This window comes from Macrotis lagotis, chromosome 2 (assembly GCF_037893015.1).
Source record: "Macrotis lagotis isolate mMagLag1 chromosome 2, bilby.v1.9.chrom.fasta, whole genome shotgun sequence".
Taxonomy (NCBI): Eukaryota; Metazoa; Chordata; class Mammalia; order Peramelemorphia; family Peramelidae; genus Macrotis; species Macrotis lagotis.
The window spans coordinates 285,049,527-285,063,393 of NC_133659.1; the positions used below are offsets into that span (position 1 = coordinate 285,049,527).

Sequence of the window (13,867 nt, forward strand, 5' to 3'; positions counted from 1 at the left end):
TATATACTTCTGCTGAATTAGCAGTGATTTTTATGTAATGTCATTAAAAAGGAAACATGCAACTAATTTCCACCAAATGAGTTGAAAGGAAATTCCACAGATTTATTTTGTACACAGGTGACAGTTGTACAACTAATAGGAGTTCATTTTAGGACTATGAATATATGAAGAAAAGAAAGAGTTAGGAACAAAAGAGAAAACCAACATGAATAACAGCTTCTTTGAAAGTATTAGATGAATCCTCCTGCAATCTAATCCTAGTTCCAGAATAGGGAAGCTTTCTATTCTTCAAAAGCTCTATTCTAGAAAAATGAGAACACATTAGAAGACTTCCATAATCTTTGAAATTAAAACTTTTAATTTTTAAAAAGGCTAATTATATGAAATGAGAAATTGAAAGGGTTGGATTTGTTGATGTTTAAAGTCCCTTCTATATCTAAGAATTCATTTTTTAAAAAGGAATAAAAAATATTATGCTTTTTGGATAAGAGATAGGATCCCCCTCTTCTAAAGGACTGACTGGACTAGTAGGCTTCCTAACAAGCAACTCATAAAAAATCCATTGTCTTCTCCATAGAAACAATGACACACAGGGATGAATGGGATAGACAGAAAGACAGACAGACAGATAGATAGATAGATAGATAGATAGATAGATAGATAGATAGATAGATAGATAGATAGACAGACAGACAGACAAACAGACAGACAGGTAAATTAGATAGATAAATATCTCATTTAGTTCTAGGAAGTTTCATGCCATAGAAAAAGTGAATGAGTCTAGAGGCAAACTGCAAGTAAGTATAAGGCCATTATTTGAAGAAAGGGACTCCTAACTCTAACAAGTAGTTTGCTGCAATGTATAGTCACTCTCAAAACCAGAAAGACTTGGGTTCAAGTGCTGACTCTTATTCATATTAATTCTGTGGTCCTAGAAAAGTCATTGAACTCAAAGCAAAAGATTTTTATATTTTTCTGAGAAGATACAAAATCTGCACCTCCTAGTTACCTAGTATATCCCTATTGCTGACTTTTTAAGCCTAGAATTCTATCCATTCGATCATCTTAGGCTTTTGAAAGATTCAATATAACTCTTATACTAGTACTGCGATTAATTAAAAGTAAAAAAAAAAGACAAACAAAAACAACTAATACCAGAAGTATTGTGCTAACTCATACCCAGGGATCTTGGCACCACCAGTCCAGGGAAATGGATAATTTTCTGATATCTCCTTCCTGTTTTTCTATGTTACAAATATGTTATTGAATTCTACTGAAAAATTTTTACACGCAATATTCTCAAATGACCAAGCAAAATTTTGGGGACCTGAGTGAAATCCCTATGATTTTGTAAGAGACACTAGATTGGGGTGGAGCCAAGATGGTAGCAGGAGAAAAGCCTCTCTTAGGTGTTCTCTCCAAAATATTTCAAAATCCTTAAAATTATGATTCTAAATTTTCAAGAGACAGAACCCACAGAAAGATACAGTGAAGCAATTCTTTAGATCAAGGTAACCTGGAAAATCATAGAAAAACTCTATTCCATGGAGGGGCATCCATGCAAGAGCAAAGGAACTTCAGTCTCCTGGGAACAGCCCCAAGGCACCTAGGAACACAGCTCCCTGCAGCAGAAGCAGTTTCATAATCTGCACCCCAGGAAACACCAAACACAACTTGGAATATCAACAGGGAGAATTCTGCCACAGTGAGCATGAAACCCAGGCCTTCAGTGTGGTCAGTACTCAGTGCAGCCCAGATTCAGGCCCATGGAGTCGCCCAGTAGGAGCCTCCAGGCAGCTGCGCCCTGAGTGCTCAGTTCACCAAAGGTAAGGGAGTGGAGGAAGACTGCTGAGGTCTTCCCTCTGTTCCTGGAACAGGACTCTGGGGCTCTGACCACATTCAGACCCTGGTTGCAGTCTAGGCCCCCCCACAGAGCAGCCCCCCCACCCCACCCCAGCCCCATGACAGAGGGGCGTGCCTGTGGTCATTCAAAGACCAGGAGAAAAGTAAGAGCATCACACACTGAGGTCCTTGTGTGTGGGAATGTTGATTTGTTCCAAGAGATAACATTCAACATACTCAAGCAAAACAAATCCATAAATTCTCCCATGTATAAAAAATCATATTTTTAGAATAAAAGTAGACCTTAAAGGTCATTTAGTTTAACTCTCTAATTTTCCAGATGAAAAAAAAAAGGAGGTTCACAAGGTTTTAAGTGATCTGTACATGGTTAACCAACTAGTAAGTTGGACAATCAAGATTTATTCCCATGTCTTCACTTTCCAAATCTAGTACTTGTTTCATTAAGCTTAATTGCCTCTCAATTACTCTAAGTAGACCTATAGATAAAATAGATGATCTTTATAGTCCCACAGAGTTTTAACACTATTATTTTATGAATTTTAAAAGATCACATATATTTTTGTCATAACAAGAAGAGAGGAGCTCCCTAAGAAACAATTTTAACTACATTTGTCTCCTGATAAATTTAAGAATTAATAATCATTATTATTTAAATTCAATTTGAAAGAAATAATTGGAGAAGTATGGGTGGAACCACTAAAGAATTAATTTTACGACTAAGCTTCTGATGTCTTACTTGCTTTTATTACCCAAAGCTAAATTCAACATAAGATATTTTTTGTCCTTGGGCCCTTGCTGAATGAGTCAAGGTAACAATAGTCAACTTTGGAATATGCTTAACTCTTCATAAACTTTGCCAATTGATGACTATATTTCTCCCATGCCTTGGAGACAAGCATCTACAGGCATTTTATATTCAAGAAGAGAATGAGATAGCATTTTTAGAAGGACTTAATAGCTCTAAGTATTAGGTGATAATGATGTATCTAAATATTTATATCTATAGATACAGATATAAAAATGTCTATAAGCAAAAACACATATTTAGGAGTATAAATATATATACATATATATGTATATATATATACACACACACACACACACACACATATATATATATATATATGTATAGATAGATTACCTATCTAATAAAACCACCTAAAATTATATCCTAGAATTTATAGTGCTTATATTGTTTTCCCAGAAGTTTGCTTGTCGTGTAAATGTTTTCTCATATATTTCTAGAATTACAGAATTAAAGAAGAGTTTGGGAGACCTTGTTTTTTCCTCTTCATTTTATTATGGAACCTCTAATGGTAATAGGCACCACGCTTCTCTCTCTCTCTCTCTGTCTCTCTCTCTCTCCTCATGTATGTGTGTGTATGTATATATACATACACACATATTCATAATATAGAATATAGAACATGTAGATGTGCATTGTATATGTACATATCATACATATGTGTGTATATACATATACATATATGAAATAGCTTGGTGTCTCACCTTTAGGGGTCTGCCACTAATGAATTACATTTTTAATAACATAAAAAGCTGAAATTATTTACTCTGACCAGAGTAAACAAATGGGTGACTTTCTAATAGGCTAGAAGAAAAGTACCTCAACTCTCATTTAAAACTAACTTTTTTTTGCTATTGTTTATAGCATGGCTGAGTAAAATTATTTACTCCATAGTACAGGAACTGTGATTTAAAAATAAAACAAATTAGGTAAACTTTTTAAATTATTAACCAAAATAAAAATAAGACAAATATTTAAAATTAGTGGAAAAAAAAAAACAAATCCTCTGTACATACAGAAAGTTATGGGATAAAACTTGTTTGGTACTCATCCCAAACAAGACTTGACAGCTAAGCAATTCAGAAAATTATTTTTATACTATTTATATACACAACAGCTTGTCCTACAGCTGAAACTCAGAAACTTATTTAAACAAAAATTACAGATTCCTCCTCTTTACCTTAATTTTGACATTCACAAGGCATAGGACATCCATGATAAGGAAACTTTTTAGCTAATACAGATACCTCCAATCTTACTTAAATGTAGGTACCTTCCCTCCACCAAAACTTTACCTCTGAGATTCTAAATAAAAACAAAGACAAAACTCTCCAAAATTAAATATCTTCCCTTTTAACAGTAGGAAAATTAAAATGGATTGAGTGAAAAATTAAACATCCAAAAACCCAACTAGTCCTAATATGAGTAAGATATGGAGAATTCAAACTTTACCTGGACTAAAAGAGCTCTCCAGAGACTGCCACTTTTCCCATCTGTTAAGGACAAAGCCAATCATTAACCTTTAGCGAGCAGCAGACTTATACATTTCTCAGAAGCCTCCAAGCCTTTCATTCTCTTTCTCTTCAGATGGGGAAAGGTGGTACAATGAACTTCTTAAAGGGCTAGTCCTAACAAGTATTATTAGGTCATACTTAACACTGTGACAAGCTCAAATTTAAATTACATCCTAGGCTAAGCAGAGAGGTCCATTATTTCCTTCTGTAAGCTTTGCTGATCCTATTGATACTCCTTATCATTTTCCCTGAAGCTAAAGGAGACTTATCTTCAAGCAGTTTGTCTATCATGTAAATACTCTCAGATAATTCTAGAGTAACAAAACTAAAGAATTTAGGAGAGATTTTCAGTCATTTTCCTCCTTTTTTTTTTTAATGGAAACAAAAGCCTAGAGCAATGGAATGATCTTCCCAAGGTCACAAAGGAAAAATTGCAGAGCCAGGACTAAAATTCAATTCTTCTAGTGCCCAGTCATTATTCTTTCTAATACTGTCCTATGAAATGTATTACAACATATTCATCTTCCCCAACCCCCATAACTTTTACAATGTATGTAGCTGGTTAACTCCATTGAGTAACCACACACTAATGAGATCAAAGTTTCAGGGCTAGTTTCCTCAATGTGCCTGAATGGTTTCCTGAACAATTAGCTTCAATCTATTTCAGGATCACAGACCACAACACCTAATCTCTCCCATCTATCTTACAAAAAAGCATGACTTTGGGCACAATGGCCTTCTTTCTATTCCGAACACATGACTCCCCATCTCTTGCCTCAGGACACTGGTACCAGTTGGCTCCCATACACAAAATGTACTTTCTTCTCACCTCTACTTCCCCATCTTCCTTCCAGATGAAGGTCAAAAGCTTTTCCTGATTTCTTCAACTACTAGTGCCTTCTCTTCCAAACTATTATCAAAGTATAATTTTTTTCAAAACTGTTGTTTTGAAAAATGACACTGGTAATACTCATATGAACCTTCTCAGTTAATAGAGAAGGTAGAGGGAGCTTTTATAGTTGAAGCACAGCAGAAAGCTGAATTCGAAGATAAAATATGGTGTAAAAATGGAGTCAATAGAAAAAAAGGGAAATGTAATGGAAGAAAGAAAAAAGGAGAGGGGGAATAGACCAAGATATTTCATATAATAAGATTTTTTTTATTACAATGAGCTATTGCAATGATATAGAAGAGGGGAGGCAAGGGGGAATGAGGGAAACTTTGCTCTCATCAGAGATGGCTAGGAGAGGAAACAGCATATATACTCAATGGGGTGTAGGCATCTGGAGTAAGAAGGAGTGGGGAGCAGGGGGAAGGGGTGGGGATGTGAATAAAGGAGAAGAGGATGGACCATGGGGGGAGAGTGGCCAGATATAACACATTTTCTTTTTTACTTCTTGCAAGGGGCTGGGATTGGAAGGCCTGTCCAGGACCATAGGGCCAGGTGGATTCTGGGCCTAAGGGGTGGTATGGGGGCTCAGGGCTTCTTGGCCCCAGGACCAGGGATCTGTCTGCTGCACCACTCAGCTATCCTACAGCAGAGTCAGAGTGAAAGGAGAGAGAAAATGTAGTACATGGTAGAGGAGAAATAAGAAAGGAGGGAGTTGCGATCAGCAATGGCAACTTTGGAAAAATATGGAAGCAACTTTTGAGAAGGACTTACCATAAAGAATGCAATCCACCCGTGAGTGACAGAGCTGTTGGTGTTGGAACAAAGACTGAAGCACATTTTTTATTATTATTATTAGGGGGAGGGTGCAGGGCAAATAGGGCTGGGTGGCCTGCCTGGGGCCACATAGCAGGGTGATCTTTGGGTGGCTGAGGCCGGATTTGGACCTGGGTGCTCCTGGCTCAAGGGCCAATGCTCTGTCTGCCACCCAGCCACCCCTACTATGATTACTATTTTATTTCATTTTGGGTCTTTTTTTTTCTTCTTTTTGGTTTTTTCAGGGTAGTGGGGATCAGGTGGCTTGCATGTCATAAGGCTGGGTGATTGTTGGGTCTACGGGGCTGGATGTGGGCTCAGGTGCTCATGGCTCCAGGGCTGGTGCTTCATCCATTGTGCCACTTGGCCATACCTACAATTATTACTATTATTTTTTTAATTTTAATTTTTTTCTCTCCCCTTTACTTTATCGCCCAAGCAAGTCTATATTCATGGGGGGGGGTATTTTGTCTACTCTTAAACAAAAATATTTTATTAATGTAAAAAAAAATTTGTACAAATTTGTACAAAGAATTAAAAAAATAAAATAAAATAAAATAAAACTGTTGTTTTGGCCAAAGGTTGATTTCTTAGTTATTGTGAGGAAAGACATGTGTCCCCCTTTAAACTTAGAAAGGAATACTTCTCCTATTCTTTTTATACTTCAATCCAGGAAAGAAGACCTCCTCCCTTAGATAAGATAGCATTGAATAAGGATGATACTCTTTCATGTAATTTTGTGGAAATTTGATCTTTTCTTTATCCTTTCTCCTGTATAAATATCTCTGTCTCCCTGAGCTCAAGGTGGTTATCTTGGATATATGGACTCTACCTATACTGACCTTGGAGTCAGGAGGATAGAAGTTCAAATCCAACTTCAAATACTTAGTAGCTGTGTGACCTGGGACAAGTCACTTTATGCTGATTACTTTGCATCCAGGGCCACCTCCAGTAATCCCAATTCATGTTTGGCCACTGGACCCAGATAGACTGGAGGAGAATATGACTGGTGAATCAGCACAGCATCCTTTCACTCAAATCCAATTCAGGTACTTATCATGCCATTTGATCTGTTATCATGGACTTCTTTGAGAACAGAAAGACAAACATCATCATCATCATCATCATCATCATCATCATGATAGATCCTAAAGAATAAAACTTCATGTCTAACATATTTTTTGTCATTGTAATTTAACCTTATATTTTTAAGGTTTATACTATCTTGTATTTAACTATGCACATCCAATTCAAATGTTAAATTATATTATTTGAATCTCACAATAATCTTTTGAAATAAGTACTATACATATTATCTTCATTTTCATAGATGTGTTTATGACCACATGACTACTCAATGTCAGAGACAGAATTTCAACTTTGGTCTTCCTTATTTAGGAATTAATTTACTATACCTTATTATCTTCTACTATATGCTATATTCTTCCTTCCCAGGTACCATTATCCCTCTCTCTAGGATTTGTAAACTCCCTAAAAACCAATATTATTTTTTTTATTCTTCTTTGACTTTCTAATACCTATTGATCGCTTTAGATCCATCAAGTAGGCACTTGTTAAATATGAATGAATTGAGAAAACATCAATAAGAATATTATGATAGGGAGAAGATATCTGACTATGTGATGAGAGGAGGGAATGAATAATCAAGGATCATTCTGAGAGCTTCAATATTACATCTGAATTTTTTTTTAAATGAAGTGTTTATGGAAGGAGAATAATGAAAATGAGAAAGCATAGAGTCGAAGGGGCTTGCAATCTAAATTGGTAGAATATGAACTCCTAACAGCAACATCTTAAGTCCCTCAGAATGGAGGGAAAATGCTTCTAAGTAGTTTGTACATTCTTTATCCTTCAAGTTGATCCTTGAAAGCTCACTATTAATGGCAGAAAAAGGAGCTAATAAAACACTTGTTAAGCTAAAAATATCTTCTATAAGATACAAATATTTGACAGGTCCCTTGAGTGAATTAGAATACAAATAGCCAGATATAACTAATGTTAACTATAATTTTCCTTTGGTTAAAATGAAACAACAAAGTGAGTTTTATAAATGAAGTTTCTCTAATATCTTATCAGAACCCATGGATGGATGGCATTCTAGCAAACACCAACATTGACCCAACATTTTGGGGAATTTTTATGCAGTTTGAATGAGATTTCACATAGATGACATGGTTTTACAAATACTTCTCAAATCTTATAATATTTACTGAAAATTCCTATTTGATGAGAATTCCACTTATGCTGGAGAGTAAATGTTTACAAACAACAATAGGATTTTCTCTCTACTCATCCAAGATGTCTCTTATCTTAAAGTTTGTTGATCAGGTACTAACATTGAGATAACCAGATAGTATTGACACAGGTGTGGTCAACATTGTAGGAGACAGGCCTTACATAACAGACTGCATTTTATAACCTTTAGTTAAAGGTTAAGAGACTAACTTCTGATCAGAAATATATTGCTCAAGAAATATGAATTCCATCTTAAAAATATCATATTATACACTAATGTCCAATAATAGGTTATGTTCCCCCAGATAAATCTGGGAAATCACTCTGTGTGGAAGCAAGAAAAGAAATCTGGTTTCTTAGGAACTTTAATAAAGGAAAATGGAGTTGGAAAAAGGAAGGCCATGAAAAGTGGCATACATAGCTGAGAATATAAAAACACAGTCAGAAGTAATTACTGCAAAGAAAGGAAGCAAACCTAATATTTTTCCATCTAGCCACTGGGAATGAGTAATCTTGGTTCAGGTATTATATGGACAGCAGAGCCTAGGGCAGTGATACATTATCTCCCCCCACCCCAAGCATTCTTCTGGAAACCTGAAACATTCCCTTTGGGCACAGATTAAGTCTGTCTACTTTTCCTGTTTATAGACATTTATTTGGTCTTTAATAACATTATTAATCATAGGCCTTTTCTAGTCTTGATGTATTTGATTAGGGGAGGAGTCAGTTGAAGGGGGAGTGTTTTCAAAGAAATAGATTTAATACTGTCAGATCTTGTCCAAGGATAGTCTCTGGGATTTGTTAGTCAAAATATCAATCTGCCAAGTGTCCATTTATCTCTCTCTCTCTCTCTCTCTCTCTCTCTGTGTATACTTATCCATCTACAGATTTTTTGAATAATTTTCAAAGACAGAGAAGGAACATTTACATGCAGAAACTCATCCATGCAACAAGTTTTTTTTTGGGGGGGGGAATAAGCAAATAATTCTACTCACAACACATTCTCATCATTATTACATTATAAAACGTTAATACATTCTCATTTATTATTTGTCAATGAATAACTGGCAATTAAGGTTAAGGGAATAAGCATTTACATAGTGCTTACTATGCACATATATGCATATATGTATCAATCCAGTCATTGTGCTGAGCACTTTTACAAATATCATTTGGTTTTCACTACAGCCCTGAGGGATAGGTTCTCTTATTATCCTATTTTTTATATTTGAGGCAGAGATTAGGTGGCTTCCACAGGCTCACAGAGTTAGAATCTTTAGACTAGATTTAAATTCAGGTTTTTCTAATTCCATATGAAGAGTTCTATCCAACAAGTCTGGAGATAAGGTATATCTGCTAAACAATTAAATTGTTTAAGCTTTTATTCCCAAATTCCGTGCTTCATTTCTGTCTAATGAGATTTAAAAATTCCCCACCTTGTGTCTAAGTAGGGGGAAAAGATAAATGATTTGTGCTAACAATTGCAACAATAGGAGAGAAAAACTTAAAGAAGGTAGCTTGTGTATTGAATCTTTGGTCACTTGTCAAAACTATAAAAGTTAAGTAAAAAGACAGGATTCTGATATCCTCAGAAAAAAAAATCTAAGATGAAAGGGTTCTTATATTTCTTATCAAGCTTATCACTTAGTTTTTATTTTCCTAGGAAGACTACCCTAATCTTAACAGCCACAAAGTACTATAGGTCCAGAATCCACCCCTTTTTAAAAAGATACTATGGAGGTATGAGGTGGAGTCTGCCTCCTTGAAGAAAACAACTCAAGATTTGCTTTGATTCATTTTTTTTCCTTGATGGCTTGAACTAACACATCCTCAACTACATCAGAAAGGAAGACTGATTCCTTCTATTGTTAAAACTATTGATGAAAAAATAGAAGGGAAATGATTGGTCAAATTCCCTTACAAAATGAAATCCCTCCTCAATGAACAAGTTGTCTCATGTAGAAAGCACTGCCTTTTATTTCATGAAAAAGCAAATGTCCCATCATTTGAAACCATTTTCCTTTTTTGCCAACAACAGAGACATTAATGGAACTGATCAACTGAAGAAGTAACTGAAGCATGTGATCTATTAGAGAAACTCTGCCAAGTAGTCTGTCATCTAGTCTCAGAAGACAGTCAATACAGCAAGTTTGTACAAAGACAACAATTTAACATGCTTTTAGAATTACAGATTCCTAGATCCAAATCTGAGCAAATCTATATTCTGCAATTATCCCTCTCTAGCCAGATTTCCATAAACAAAATGAAGAACTTTGAGGAAACAATCAGGTGAATTGTGTAATTAACGAGAATAAAATTAAGGCCTTTTTGTGACTAAAATGTATTAGATGTTGGGAATTTTTTTAAATTAGACAATACAATTTTCTTTCTGACCCTGACTTATAACACTAACATGCCTTGACAAAAACTATGAAGTTTAGAATCAGGAAAACTGGTTGCTTCCCTAAATTTGTTTTTGACATAAGCTTAAACTTGACCCTTTAAGTTTAATGGGTGGTACAATTTACTCATCGGCGAAATAAGGGGATTGTACTGTATGATTACTAAAGTACTGTCCCTCTTTGGAGTTTTATAATTTTTTTTTCAAAGAAAGAGTTTATTTATTTGAGTTTTAAAATTTTTCCCCCATTGTTGCTTCCCTTCCCCCACCCCCCACAAAAGGCATTCTGTTAGTGTTTACATTGGTTCCATGCTATACATTGATCTCAGTTGAATGTGATGAGGGAGAAATCCTATCATTAAGGAAGAAAAGTAAAGTATAAGAGATAGCAAGATCAGACAATAAGATACCAGGTTGTTTTCTAAATTAAAGGTAATAGTCCTTGGTCTTTGTTCACACTCCACAGTTGTTTCTCTTAATAGAGATGGAATTCTCCATTGCAATAGCTCAAAATTGTTCCTGGCTTTTGCACTGAAGGGAAGAGCAAGTACATCACCCCCATGTTGCTGTTAGGGTTTATAATGTTTTTCTAGTTCTGTTCATCTTGCCCAGCATCAGTTCATTAAATCTTTCCAGGCTTCCCTGAATTGCCATACCTCTTGGTTTCTAACAGAAAAATAGTGTACCATGACATACATGTACCACAATTTGTTAAGCCATTCCCCAATTGAAGGACATTCACTTAATTTCCAATTTTTTGCCACCATAAACAGGGCTTCTATAAATATTTTTTGTACAAGTGCTGTTTTTTATCCTTTTTTATCATCTCTTCAGGGTATAGACCCAGTAGTGGAATTGCTGGGTCAAAGGGTATGCACAGTTTTGTTGCCCTTTGGGCACAATCCCAGATTGCTCTCCAGAAAGGTTGGATGAGTTCACAGCTCCACCAACAATGTATTAGTGTCCAAGATTTCCCGCATCCCTTCCAACATTGATCATTGTCCTTTCTGGTCATATTGGCCAGTCTGAGAGGTGTGAGGTGATATCTCAGAGATGCTTTAATTTGCATTTCTCTAATAAGAATGATTTGGGGAAATTTTTCATATAACTATGGATTGCTTTGATTTCCTCAGCTGTAAATTACCTTTGCATATCCTTTGACCATTTGTCAATTGGGGAATGGCTTGCTTTTTAGAAGATCTGACTCAGTTCTCTAAATATTTTAGGTATGAGTCCTTTGTCAGAAATACTACTTGCAAAAAATGTTTCCCAATTCACTACATTTCTTTTGATCTTGGTTACAGTGATTTTTGTTTTGTCTGTGCAAAAGCTTTTTAATTTAATGTAGTCAAAATTATCCAGTTTGTTTTGAATGATGTTCTCCGTCTCCTCGGTGGTCATAAACTATTTCCCTTTCCATAGATCTGACAGGTAAACTACTCCTTGATCTTCTAGTTTGTTTATATTGTTTTTTATGTCTAAATCTTGTAACCATTTGGATCTTATCTTGGTATAGGGTGTGAAGTGTTGGTCTAATTTAAGTTTCTGGAATTTTATAACTTGATGAAAATTTTAGCCTATATGTTCTTGAAAAGGAATGATAACCATTTTGACCTGGTCATATAGATAAATTGGAGAATTATTAACATTTGCTGATGAATATGTAGAAAAAAAATTGAGAAGCAAGATTATATTACTTGTCCAGAGTCAAAAAGATGCTAAACTAAAGAGCTTGGTTTTAAATCCATGTCTCTAATTCCAAATTCAGTTGGTTAATAATTATATGGAATATACTGCTTTATCATTATTAATGCTTTGATTTTTAAATAGAACAGTAATTTCAATGCTATGAATGTAATTCCAACACCTTCTAACAATGCAGATTAGTTCCCATCCATGCCTTATCATCCAGTGTAACTTTTACTAATGACCTCTTATAAATACTAAATATCCAACAGGGCACACTATGGAACTCTTGATGCTATTTGCATACTACTGAAGCAAGTGAATTTTTTATTGATTGGCTATCTCTTCTTGTTACTGTATTACTGGATTAAAGTTTTGCTGTTTTTTTAAATTCTGATAATATTTTTACTATTTTTTTTGCAAGGCAAATGGGGTTAAGTGGCTTGCCCAAGGCCACACAGCTAGGTAATTATTAAGTGTCTGAGGCCAGATTTGAACTTGGGTACCCCTGACTCTAGGGCCAGTGCTCTATCCACTGCGTCACCTAGCCACCCCTACTAAATACTTTTTTATTGTCTTTTGGGTATCACAAAATTTTAATTCTTAGGAGACTTAACAATTATATTCTTGGGGTAGCTAGGTGGCTCAGTGGATAGAGCACCAGCCCTGGAGTCAGAAGTACCTGAGTTCAAATATAGTTCAGACACTTAATAATTGCCTAGCTGTGTGACCTTAAGAAAGTCACTTAACCCCACTACCTTGCAAAAATAAAACCACAATTACATTGGGGATGGTGAGCAACAATTTGCATAGTACCAACTATGTCCTAGGCACTGTGCTAAGCATTTTTGATGAATATTCAAGGAATTACTAGACAATGAAAGAGAGAGAGAGAGAGAGAGAGAGAGAGTGTGAGTGAATGGGGGAGGGGAAGGGGAGAGAATTAAAGATTCTTTTTGTCAGAAGAGCATTTAGATGAAGAAATCCTTCTTTACAACAAATCATTGAGGATGAGGAGAGGGAAAAAGGAGCAGCTGAATAACTGCTCATCATACAGCCCCACTAATATTATACTAACAAAAGTTAACATTTTTTTTTACTTCATATCAGTGAATTACTGGCTTAAGGAGAAAGGTTTAAACATTTATTGAAATGTTTATATATATATATATATATATATATATACATATAGTTTATTCATATAATATATAATATATTGTGTCTATTACATAACATATATGGAACTAGAAACTTTAACAAAAATATCTTATTTGATCCTCGAAACAACCTTCCAGCTAGATGTTATTATCTTCGTTTCACTGATGAGGAAAATGAGGTAAACAGAGATCAGGTAACTTGATCAGGGTCACATAATTATTAAGTATCTGAAACTGGATTTGGACTCAGGTTGTCTTGACTCCAGGCTTGGAGTTCTATCAAGTGTACCACTAGCAGCCTCAATTTATGGAGTATTGATATTTTTTAAAAAGAACTCTTGTGTCAGAAAAAAATCCGAGGGTCATTAAATGTCATAGAGATTCACAAAAACAATCCAGGTTGTTCTTCTGTAAAAGTTTATTGCCTATTTACATAGTGATAGACCAGTTTATAGGCTATACATCAAACACATATGTGCA

General features: G+C 35.2%; 1 protein-coding gene across 5 annotated transcripts in view; it reads right to left on the reverse strand.

Moving 5' to 3' along the window:
• The window catches only part of SLC16A7 (solute carrier family 16 member 7), a 277,627-nt gene that overhangs the window by 118,597 nt on the left and 145,163 nt on the right, over positions 1-13,867 (reverse strand). Inside the window, exon 1 of one of the 5 annotated variants that reach the window (XM_074226252.1) lies at positions 4,121-5,215. The exons of the other annotated variants lie outside the window; for them this stretch is intronic. The gene's annotated coding sequence lies outside the window, so the exon portion shown is untranslated. Of the gene's footprint in view, positions 1-4,120; positions 5,216-13,867 lie in introns of those variants that run through there. 5 annotated transcript variants of the gene reach the window in all.